At 40.4% G+C, this 12802-nt stretch overlaps 1 pseudogene; it reads left to right on the forward strand.

Annotated features, from left to right (window-relative positions):
* Positions 1-6419, forward strand: part of LOC149216667 (gamma-glutamylcyclotransferase 2-3 pseudogene) — a 59015-nt pseudogene extending 52596 nt beyond the window's left edge.
* The last annotated feature ends 6383 nt before the right edge of the window (positions 6420-12802 follow it).

Genomic DNA, 12802 nt, shown 5'->3' on the forward strand with positions numbered 1-12802 from the left:
ATGAAGTCGCAATATGTCTCCTTTATTAGTGATTAATCATAATCGTGAAGATATTAGTGGCGGAAAATTTAGTAGGTAAAGGGGGTCAGGTCTGTTTCCCTAAATTTCGTTAATGTCACCTTGTATTTCTCAACACTGCCATCAGTTGCAGGTTTATCCTTATACACCCATATGGAATGAATAACAAATTTGTCCTCAGGTCTCGGTACAACCTCCCAAACATCATTCTTCATGATGGAGTCATACTCCTCCACCATGGCATCTACCCTCACTTGCTGGGAAACCGCCTCTTCAAAAGAAGATGGATCATAATCAATCAAATTTGACATGAGTGCATATATCTGGTATATTTTTCTGGTGATCTCCTCTATCTGTGCAAGGAACTAAGAGCTCCAACCTACTCTTGAGCTTCCTGCACCAAACTGTCATCCGCCCTGGTTCTCTTTCTTCCTTCTTTAGAAGGCTCTATGTGAGTGGGTGCCTCAACTCAACCTGCTCTCTACTCCTCCACATATGGTTGCTCCCCAAAATCTTTTGGATTTTACTAAGGCTCCTCCTTTGGAGCTAGAAGCTCCTCCTCTAGTGGTATGCTCAACTCTTTCTCTAAATAACTCCACATGGATTTCTCCTCATCAAATCTCACATCCATCCTCATAACAGTTATCCTGAGTGAGGGAATGTACAAATGATAAATTTGAGGTGTCTCTTTGCATCCTACAAAGATCCCCCTTTTCTGTAGTGGGCTCCAACTTTTTCCTGCCATCTTTGGAGACATTACAATAGACCATGGATCCAAAAATGCAAAAGTGGGAGGCATTTGGCTTCCTCCCAGTGAAAGCCTCTTCATGTGTAATCGTCCCAAGAATTTTGTGAGGTCTCCTATTATGTAAATAAATAGTTGTATTGCATGCTTCTTCCCACAAGTATAGTGGCAATCCCTAGTTATGCAACATTGCTCTTACAGCTTTTACAATGCTTCCATTTTTCCTCTCTACAATCCCATTTTGTTGTGGGTTGTGGGGTGCAACCAACTCCGTTCTAATACCCTCCTTCGCACATAATTGTTTGAAGGAATTAGACACTTACTCTCCTCCATTATCACTTCTAAGGGATTTAATTTTCTTTCCAGTCTCATTTTCAACTAAGGATTTGAATTCAAGGTCATTCCATATGAACTCAACATCTTTTCCCAAAATACCAAATAATGGAGAGGCTAGCTTACTAAAATCCTTAATGAATCTTCTATAATACCCTGCTAGGCCTAGGAAACTCCGAACATCTCTTACCTTTTGAGGAGGTGGGACCCTTTGGATGATAGCAATCTTGTTGGGATCCACCTGTAATCCTTGCTGAGAAATTGTATGACCTAGCACGGTCCCTTCAGTCATGCACCAGTTCAGCAAATATGCTCAGTACTGCTCTCTGGAAAGTGGCGGGAGCATTGCACAACCCAAAAAGAAGGACCCGGTAGGCAAAAGTACCCCAAGGACAAGTGAAAGTGGTCTTATCTTGGTTTTCCGGGATGATTTGGATCTGGTTGTACCCACTAAACCCATCCAGGAAGGAGAAGAACTTCTCCCCTACCAGGCCATCTAACACTTGATCTATGAAAGGCAAAGGGAAATGGTCCTTCTTGGTGGCCTTGTTTAGTTCCTGATAATCTACACAGATTCTCCACTTCCCATTTTTCTTTGGCACTAGCACCAAAGGAGAAACCCATTCACTGTCAGAGATGGGATAGATGAATCTTGCATCCAGCAACTTTTGCAGTTCTTCTTTGACAATGTCCTTAAGGGCTGGATTCATCCTCCTTTGAGGCTGCCTAACTGGTTTACAATCTTCTTTAATGTAAATGTGATGAGTACAAACTGAAGGGTGGACTCCCTTCATCTCCTTATAGCTCCAAGCAAAAGCATCCAAGTGATTGTTCAATAAACTACATAGTTCTTTCTCCTGAGAGGTGGATAGGGATGAGTTGATCTTCAAGGTTTTTTCTAGGCCGAATTCCACATTCTTAACTCGGAGAGAGGTCAGATCAGCCACACAGAGATCAACTAAAGGATTGGCTTGGGTTTCTTCCACCAACTCTTCTAATGGAAACACACTGGGGGGTGGATTCTGAATCAAGTTCTCAATAATATCATCCTTAGTTTGTGGACCCCCCAAGGTAGCCTCTACTGTACACAACGGTGCGGAATAGACTTCATCCTCATATTCCTCCTCCAACCAGATTGGCGGATCATGTTCTAACAGAGGTTGGGTAGGAGGATATAGGACTAATTGTTTGGACATATGCCCGTTCTTGATTTTCATGTTCCCAGCTCGACAACTGATGTAGGAATCTACAGTAGCCAACTAAGGTCTTCCCTGGATGAGAGGATACCCGGTGAGCTTTGCCTTCAGCTGGAGAACCATGAAATCAGCAGGGTACTCCCAGGAATCAATAGAGACCATTACATCTTCCACAATCCCCTCAGGGGTCAAAGTGGAGCGGTCTGTTAACTACAGTACTGTGGAGGTATTTCTCAGAAACCCTGAAGGTTGAGTTTGAGCATAGTGTCCCTGGTCGTCACATTAATGGCAGCCCCTAAATCAATCAAGGTATGGGGGATTACGGTGCCATTGATGTGGACATCGACTACAGGACTCCCAGGGTCTAGATATTTCGAACAGATTACCTGCCCCAACATCAGGTCGGATAGTTGTCCTATGACATTGATAGTTGGGGTATCTCTCTTGCGCCTGCCTGGGTGCCTGAAGCACTTCTCCTTGATCATCTTGTTGTATATGGGCACATCTTTTATGGCTTGGAGAAGTGGTATCCTTACACTTAACTGTTTCAGTTCTCCCAGAAGTTCGGTTTCTTCTCGGGTCGGTTGTGTGGTTCCAGTTAGTCTCTCAGGAAAGGGTGGAGTGACTTTTGGTTCACTTTCCTATTTTTTTTCCTAATTATCCTTAGGAGGAGGTTGGCTATCGAGGAGAACCTTCCCAGATCATAGGTTAATCTCCTAAATCTCCACAGCGTAGGTCAGGCATGATGTTTCTCCAATATATAACTGTTGGACCTGTCTGTTGTTAGGCTTCGGGTTCAGTTGAGAAGGTATTTAGGGTTTTCTTGGTGGAATGGGAGGTAATGGTTGTGGTTGAGAAGGTGGTGGAGGCAAAAGTGTGGCAAGAGAGTTATATTGGGGCCTCCACCCCTGATGAGGTGCATTCCACTGAGGTTGTGGGTGAGCATAAGAGTGGAACGAATGAGTAACTAGCGGAGCCTGGTATTGAGGAGGATATGACCAAGGAGGGGGTGTGGACCAGGAAGGATGAGCAGGGGGACCCCAAGAAGGCATGGAAGTGGCTTAATTGGGGTTGTAATAGTTTTGGTATGTCCCTTGCATTCCCTGCTGGTAAGGTCTGGGTCCATGTAGCCTCCTTTGGTTCATGAAATAGAGTGTTTCAATGGCTCCTTCAACCCCCTGATATGCAGCTTTGATTCCCAGCAAGGAAGGGCACTGACTTGTAGGATGGTCTTCTTCACAAACTAAACACACCTCTATAGAGTGCAATGGACACTCGTTCCTAAGATGCTTTCTGGTGCACTTGGGACAAAAGATGGCCAAATCCCTCTCGGCTTCCTCTTGTTTCCTTTTGATATGCAAGGTATCCATTTGCATGGCAAGAGTCTGCCTCACCTCGCTCTTGAAATCTTCCAGCCGATTCTCAAGTTCATTTCTAAGGGATGAACTAGATGAGGATGTACTGGCTAAAGGTTGACTTCCCCTACCTCTCTTTCTAGCTGACCTAGAATGGTTTCTAAACACGGGCTTTATGTCATCATAAGGTAGTTCGTAGATGTCTCCCCCAGCCAACAAATGGAGGGTATCTAGAAGGTCTTCAAGGACTCCTCTAAGCAGAACCAATTTCATAGATTTGGGGTCAAGTGTGCACCTGGCCCTTTTATAACTGAGTTGAAACCTTTCTTCATAGTCTTCTAAAGATTCATCACTTCCCATGGTCATTCGGAAGATTTCTTCCTTGGTATCCTTTGACCTACAGTAGTCCTAGTATTTGTTGTTAAAGGCTTGTTGCATCTGAGCCCAATTTGTGATATTGTTTCCAGGTAACCCCATGAACCAATGCAAGGATGCATCCTTGAGGGTAGAAGGAAATAGTTTCAACTTCTACTCATATTCTGCATAGTCATAAGTTCGACAGAGAACAGAAAATTCAAACAAGAAGGTATCAAGATCTTCAGTAGTCAATCCATGGAAGTGAGGTAAGGCTAAAGGGCTTATGTTTTTCATTTTTGTGTCCCCGTTGGTCTCTCGGATAGGAAAGGCACCTTCTATTCTTTCCCCATTTCCTCTAACGTTTCTGCTTTCAGCCATGGTCTCAGGAGGAATGGTTTCTTGCTCTTCTTCTGTTATAGGATCTTCGTATATCTCTGGAGGTTCACCTATAGGTTCTTCTGGATCACTTCCACCAAAGAAGAGAGAAGGGTGACTCAGTGATGTGGTGGGGGTTGTTATCACTGAAAATGCTGTAGTTAAAAAATTTTTAGCCTGGCTTAAAGAGTGGGTGTTTTCGCAGCGCCTGAATTATTTTTAGCAGTTTCGCAGCGCTACCTGTTTGCGTGGTTTCGTAGCGTGCTACGAAATTGGGAATTGGTTCGAGTTTTCAGCGAAGGTCTAAATCTTAGCATGTCTGAAAACATATAGGGCGCAACATCAGGTGTTATAAGAATGCTTCAGGGGTCCTTTAATAGACTACTCAACAATGTCACCAAGCTCAGCTATGCTCAAAACAATGTCTTCAACACCTCTTTGAATGTTCAAGAACTGCCTCTCAGTGGTGACTTCAAATCTGCTATTAATCTGTGATCTGTACTTCTACAAGAGGAAATCTGGTTTATAAATTCAAGGCTCCGGCTGAGTTACTTAAAGAATGCTTTTGTCTTATGTCATGTTTTCAAGAAGAGTGGACGTATGGATGCATATTTTGAAGAAGAAAGAATGCTGGGGGAAATGTTGTCTGTGGCCTCACAGGACTATATTAATTCTAAACATATCATACTTCCCTTGGAGATAGCCGTGCTGATATTTTGAATGGAGGTTATATAAAGGTCAAGAATCTAATACCTTCCATAGGGGAGCTGGAGAATCATGATTCTTGTTTATGGGAGGTCCCTAATCCATCGTTTGATCGTGAGGGAACTGGAACCCAGATATGCTCTCGTAGTTCAATTTTGGAGAATCATAAGCAAGGATTTTCATTTAAGGGTACAGCTGCAAGAGGAGTTTGTATGTAACTACACAAAACCAAGATCCTCGAAAAGGAATATGATGAGAAAGGCGATGTAAGGAATGCAGTTGAAGCCGCTTCGATGTTTGCTGGTTTTAAGATTGTCCCGAAATTAACTTTGACCTGCGAAATCTGGGTAAAACAGAGACTGCATTTATTTCAAGTAATGGACCTGTTGATGTCATTAATGTAATGGTGGATTTGTTTCTTTCTGGAATAAGTGTGAGCAGATTCATGAATCTTGTTTTGATATGCATTTTAGTAATGTAAATGACGGGGATTTATCAGCAACGTTTGAACGCCAGAGCAGAGAAGTAGTTAATCATGTTCAAGTTATTGTGGCGCCGTTATAGCTGCCAGATGTTCAAAGGTTGCCATGCGCCAAATTGCGCATGCATACATTGAATTTAAGAAAAGGGCATCTTGACACGGCAGGCTATGTCGAGTAAAGGCAGTTGTTCGATTATATGGTGAATTTATATGTCTGCTCAGCGCTCTCCACGATTCACTTGTAAAACTTGGCAATCTTAAGCTTTAACGTTTGCCTCTTAAAAGCTTACATACCTTTTGGAGAAAGGAAGCCTTTGATATTGGCTAGCACCGATGGAGTTGTTAATTCCGCCTTGTTTTCTGGAGAACATGATAGCACAGACCATAGAGGAACCCTTGCCAATCCCGGCAGGACTGTTACACTCGAGCCTCACGATGACCACACCAGTTGGGCCGTTGCTTACAGGGTTTTTGGACAGGAAGCTGAAGATATTGCTTTATCGTATTTAGAAGTGAGAGAGAAGGAATATGACCAAAAGGCCTACGTTGATTTCTATTTTGAAGAGGCTTCAACAGAGCCAGCTATAGCTGGAGTCCTTGTGTACATTGCATCAACAGACAAGAATTCGAATAAGAATTACCTGGGCCCTGCACCATTGGAAATGATGGCTCATCAAATTGTTGAAGCTGTGAGTCCTTCCGGGCCTAACATTGAATATCTCTTTCAACTAGAGACAGCTCTACTTGAGATAGGTTGCAATGATAGTCACGTGACAGACCTCGCAAATGCAGATAGGAAAGTATTAACATGCAAAGATGGAGATGCTACTTCAAATGGAGATGCAAAGTACTAAACTTCAGTGTGAACTTCAGCAATTTGTTGTCTTATTCACGAGATTGTTTTAAAGGATATTTTGCCGAGCCTTTTGAGTACTATAACATGCGCTGCCTCAATCTAGAATATCTCTGATGTTATTGTGGATCCATTGAGAGATAAAGTTGTTAGTGCCCACATTGCAGCTTTGACTTCTAGGTTCTATGCATAAAAAACAGAGTCCCTGTAGGAATTATATCTTAATCGAATCCTTCATCCAAGAGAAAATCAGTGGCAGTAGAGAATTAGGAGCACAAGGCTAAATTTTATACTATCGATGCTTTTGACTCTAAATGGGTGAAATTTCTAGATCCAGGGGAGTTCATTGTGATGGTTTCATTGGTTAAGAAAATTCGGAAACTTTACAACAAAAAGATGCAGCTGATTCTGACAGACAAGCCGAAGTTGATATATGTAGACCCAGTCAAATTGGTACAGTAGGGTGAGATAGTTTGGTTTGATAATCCTAAGGAGCTTAATGACCAAGTGTTGAATCCTTCCAACTTTAAGATCTGTACTTTGAAAAAGATCACCTCATTTGAAGATTCGAAGACAGCAAGGAATACTACAGTGACTTTATGTTCCAGTTGGGATTTATGAAGTTTTTTTATTTGGTTTGATGCTAATCAAGTTGGCTGTGATATGTAATGACAGAAGCAAGCTTCATCTTCTTAAAACTATTTAGGTTCCTAATAGCTGTACAAATGTCTGAAGAGATCATGAATCTAAGCAGAAAACGCTTCAAAGATACATAGGTTCTGTTTTGACATCTACAGCAGTTTCGTAGCGCGCTACGAAACTGCTGTAGAATGCTGTTTTATGGAAAAACAATGAATTTTGATGATGAGGTCAGCTAACGGTAAAAGAAGGTCTCAAACTCAGGCAGGGAGATCATACATGGGTTTCATAACAGCTCTAACAATGACAGGTGTAGGTCTTGAAGGGAAAATAAAATATTTTGTTTATTTTCATAAAGTTTTCTCAAAGGCAATTTATGACCGAGCTACTAGGGTATTGGTGTGGTTACCAGAATGTTCGGTTGATACACCTGTTTGGTCCTTGAAGCATCCAGATCATATAGCATATGGTGGTTATGCGTTGATTAATTGAAGGTTCAAAGAACTTGGAGTGTGGTTTTTAAATGATGAAGAGGAATGGAAGACAGGGGACCGTGGATATAGGGTGATTAATTTTATCAATTAATAAGCTGTCTTACAGCTAGCATCCGAGACCAGCTTGCTCGGTGAATGCTCCCTTAACATATTTTAGTTATAATGGAAATCATACAGCTGTCCAGCATCCAAGAGCAATCAAGCATACGAGGAGAAAGGAATTAATGTTTTAGTTTGATTAGGATTATGTGCAATTACATTTCAGCACTTTGTAATAAATGCATTAATTAAATAGCATGTAGGAATAGTTAATAGCCACCTTCGAGGCTCCCCTCATGCTGGAGGAGGAAGCTCGAGGTGTTTTAGTTTGCTTGCCTATATATAGGCCAAGGTTAGATGAAGAAGGGGTTGGATACTTAATAGAAAAACAGTGTTGTTTTGGGCCATTGTAAGACCTTTTTTGACAGTAATAGTAAAACAGAGTTATTCTCTTCTCAAGATTCTCGAAGGATTGTCATGATCAAATGTAGTGATGATGTGTGGTACTTTATGTTATTTTATGGTTTTGTTGTATGCAATCACTCAGAATTCATAAATATATGCTCTGACTTCCTGTGTATACAGCAAGCTATGTTTTGGTGAAATATGTTTGACATGTAATGCTAAGAGCCTTGATTTCTATGAGGTCACTGTGTTTTTCCTTGTTTACTTGATATTATAGACTCCATAGCCCAATGAGAGCCAGTTTGATGTGTTTCCAACCAGTTATGCTTTCATAAGTAAATAAAGAGTTAGCCATCTAGTGTTTGAAGGATTTTGTCAAGAGTTGTGAGAGAGCCCTCTCTGATTAGGAAGGCTAATTCCTAATCTAAAGTATGGTCTGAAACAGTTACATGAGACCTTGCTTGGTTGCAGTCCCTAGTACTGGTTTTGTGATAACAGGGGTGTTGGGTAGGAATTTTCCTGAATTGTCTCTGTTCCTACGAGGCATGAAAAGAAATCTCTTTTTTGGGTGATTTTTGTTTTTTTCCTTCTTGTACCTGCAAAACTGAAATGGATTTAACAACAAATTGCAACTAACTAAAATAAACCTTGTTGAGATGAAAATTGCAGAATTGAAATGAAAGCAAGACATGACTAATCTACTTTGTTGAAATGAAATTGTGGAATTGAAATGAAAGCAAGAAATGCCTAATCTACGCTTGCTGAAATGAAATTGCATAATTGAAATGAAAGCAGGAAATGCCTAATCTACGCTTGTTGAAATGAAATTGTAGAATTGAAATGAAAGCAGGAAATGCCTTTTAAAATGGCAAAGTGAAACCTCACACTCGTAACCTCGTATGAGCCCCTCCGGTCGTAGAGATGCAACGTCGTATAGTGACAAACATGTACAATGTCTTAATGACGGCATCCCGGCTTAGAGAAACCTCATGAAATGGAATTCTTACTCAATAATCAAATCCATATTGATTAGTTTTCCCCATGCCTTAAGCTGTAGTCCACGGCAAGAAGCCTTAAGAGAATACATTGACTCCTGGCATCAAGTACCAGCATTGAGTGGTGAAGGTTAGTGGGGTATCGTGGCCCTATCCTTCCTCTCGGCCAGTGGTGAGGCTGTCCTCTATCCAACGCCTATCTCGTGTGGCTTCCGTCCGTTGCCCCGAAAGTGCAAGAAAGCAAGCAATCAACTCTTCAAACGGTGTATCGAGAACAGTTCACACGTATCGAACTGGGCATGGTGGGTGGGTGTCACTACGCTCCGATGAATGTCTGATTCAGGAAAGTTCCAAGCGAACTTGGCGCCTGGTCCGAATCTGTTGGCTATGTGGGGTGGCCCCTCTTCCTCCTTCCCTTCCTTCAACCTCAAAGCAATCGACAGCATCCTGCTGCCCCTAGGTAAACGACATGAAAAAAAGGGCATAGTGTTCAGTAAGAATCAAATCCATTTATGCTAATCTACACTTGCTGAAATGAAATTGCAGAATTGAAATGAAACAACTACTCTACTTTTGTTGAAATAAACTACTTAGTAAAATGTTGCAATAGAAAATAGAAGAAAAGCAGTAATCACAAAGTACTCTGACGCTTCCCTAGAAATGGCACCAAAAAGAGTGGTGAGCTCCAGTATTGCAGCAATAATGCTGCAACTCCTGGGACTTCCATCTTTACTTTTATCAACCTGGTAGTTTGTAACAAACTTGGAAGCGACGGTGCTGTATGCAAAAGTACTAGCTCTTACTGTAGGTTGTCACTTGATCAGTTGGTGCAAGTTCGCCAGGAGCTTAAGCCAACTTCTATGAGTTGTCAAAAGAAGCTTTAAATGTGATGAAAGGAAACTACCTCTACATGGGCTATTCAACTTGCAGAAGGAGAAGGAAAACTGAAATGAACCGCAAACCCTAGAAAACCCTAGTTTACCCACTAACCCTACTTTTGCAAAAAGAGATGGAAACTACTGAAATGGGTGCCATTAACCACTGAAAAGGTAAATTGCATTTATTCATGCTACTTCTGAAGAGAAATGAGAAGAAATCATCTTTTTGTACTTTTGAATATTTTTATGTGGAATTATTATGCTTATGATTTGACTGGTTATGATTGTGCAGAGGTTTGGTGGCAAAGGAAGATGGAGTTGGCTTTTGCAGAAGGTGAGGAAGGTGTGGAGGGGTCCTAAGAAGTCCCTAGTACCCTTCTGAAGACTTTCATTGTGATCAGACTTCGAAAAATCGCTCACAGGAAATTATACAGGAGGCTGCAGGGGATCTACAGGAGGTTCTACAGGAGGATCTACAAGAGGAGGCCAAAAGTGGTTTTTGGAGGTTTAAAGGTGGAAAAATGATGGGAAATGGGAAATGAAGGTTGGATGAAGGTGTTGAGGGGTATATGACTTGTCAAGGAAGATCAAGGCTGAAGGAGATGGTTGGATTTGTTCCAAGGACAAAAGAGAAACTTTATGGAAAAACGCAGAAATTAGGGCAGATTGGTGAAATATGGCGAAAGAGTGGGGAAATCTTGGAGAAGTGAGTTGGTGTTGCCTGTTTAATGGAGGGATGATGAGATGGAATGTTCTACAAGAGAGTTGCACACTTACTTCTCAAAATTGACCAGAGCAAGAACCGAAAAACAGAGTTTTGTCTGTTTTAACCTAAATTCTTACCTAAAACCCAAAAAATGTTGAATAGAACCTTATGAGCAGAAAATTATGCGAGAAAACCATGGTATATGAACATAAAATGATCTAAGCATGTGAATCCAAACTAATATCAACTTCTCCAACTCGAAATATCACACTAGCAATTGCATTGGAAGAGCAAAAATTGTGTTTTTGGTGGCAGCAGTAGTGCCTTGACCTCAAATCATAGTCCCAAGGAGGGAGAAAGGAAATCAAGACCTGCTAGTGGCCTTTTTCGATATTTTCCTGTTACTGCAGCAACTTACCTAAGCAACTTGAAGCAAAAACAACTATTCTAACCATCAAAAGCAACCTAATCTAATGAAGTAAAATGAGTATATGCAGCAGAAATTAACTCATGAATGGAAAAAAAAACATATAAGTACAAAAAAGAGGTCCTGGGAAACTTGGGTTAGTTCCTAACCCAAGAGCTTCAGCCCTATGGAAAAAAGATCAGTGCTGGCTCAAAACTTCATTCATCTTCATTATCAAAAATAGGAGTTACATCACATAAAAATTGTCTCAAAAAGAGCTCAAAAATGAGCTGAGTACAATGCTGCACCAAAGTGCGAAAATAGACTAAGAAATGGCTAACCTACTGAGGCTTGAAGCCTTCTTATTTATACAAGTGGGGAATCCCAACAGTCCTCCTAAACTTAAGGAACTCAACTGCCTAGAACTAAAGATAACAACAACCCTACTTGACTTGCTCGACTGCCCCTTGGAATCATTAATGTGGGCCTTTGTACTTCGAGTTGTTGATGAAGAATTCGAAGAAGGGGTCATTTAATGAAGGGGACACCCCTCCTATAAGTCCTCATCCCTATTTCCTTGAGTTTGGCTATCATTTTGCCCATAAATTCCTGGTCCTTGTCCAAAATTGTCAAAAATATCTGCAATAAACACTCATTAGACTACATGGCAAAGTGACCATCCCCATTCACACTATTGACATAAATATATTCAAAAACATTCACAAAACTATTGAGAATGGTGGATTAAATGAAAATAATAGGCAGAATGGGCCCATATAGTTACCCATTTCTAGGGCTCATTGGTCTCCTTTTATGTTGATTCTTCTTTAAGTGTTTGTATTCATGGTTTTACATGCTCTTTTATGCAATTCTAAAAACTTCACAAGTGTAAAGATTAACCCTTAATCATTACAAAATCATAGTCTTTATAGAATTTTCAAAAAAAAAATTATTACTATCTATTTGGAAATACAAGCTATGGAAAATAATAAAAATAAATTAAATTTTATTATGAGTGCAATCTGTCTCGAAGGTTGTTGGTGTCAAATCCTTTGTATTTGGAGTCAAATCTGGAACTGCATCCTTAATATTTGGATTTGAGTTTTGATTACTAAAACTTAGCCTTTCAACCCTTTGAATCTGGTATTGTGCAAAATAATACTCTACCAACAAATCTGGAACTAGGATATCCTTCTACCATAAAATTTGGGATGGCTGACTGCTTGAAACTGGGAGCGACTCCTAAAAATCTGTAAGGTAATCTTTGATTGCGAGGTGTTAGCCTAGAAATGCTCATGTTATAATTTAACTGATAATTAAAAATAGAGAAATGATATTTCCTTATTTTGACAAGTGCCGTGCCACCTATGATCAATCTCTTCAAATCTGGAATTTCAATCTGATCTTATTTTTCAAAGTAATCTTTGTAACAACTCTAGTAATGCCTGATAGGACTCATTCTGGGTCATCCAATACACTTCATGAATCTTCAAACGTAGAGTATAGTTACTATTTACTTCACGTGCATGGTTAGAGATAATAAATTATATGCACATTAAGTGAAGAGTTTCTGATTTTTAAGATCCATTTGTCCTTGCCATGCGTTATCCAATAGCTACCAAAACATTGCCATGAATAACAACTTCCACTTCTGAATGATGCCCATCTATCTAGTTTATCCATTTTTGCAACAATTCAACAAAATCTAGGATATCGTTGAATTTAACGAACCCAAATTTCATTTCCCTTGCCCGTTGATTTCAAATAGTTGTGAGATGAGTATAATCATCTAGAGCAATCGTAGGAAATCGATACTCTATTT

Source organism: Pinus tabuliformis, chromosome 1_1 (assembly GCF_031772625.1).
Source record: "Pinus tabuliformis cultivar Carrire ecotype Pingquan chromosome 1_1, CPIR1, whole genome shotgun sequence".
NCBI classification, from domain to species: domain Eukaryota; kingdom Viridiplantae; phylum Streptophyta; class Pinopsida; order Pinales; family Pinaceae; genus Pinus; species Pinus tabuliformis.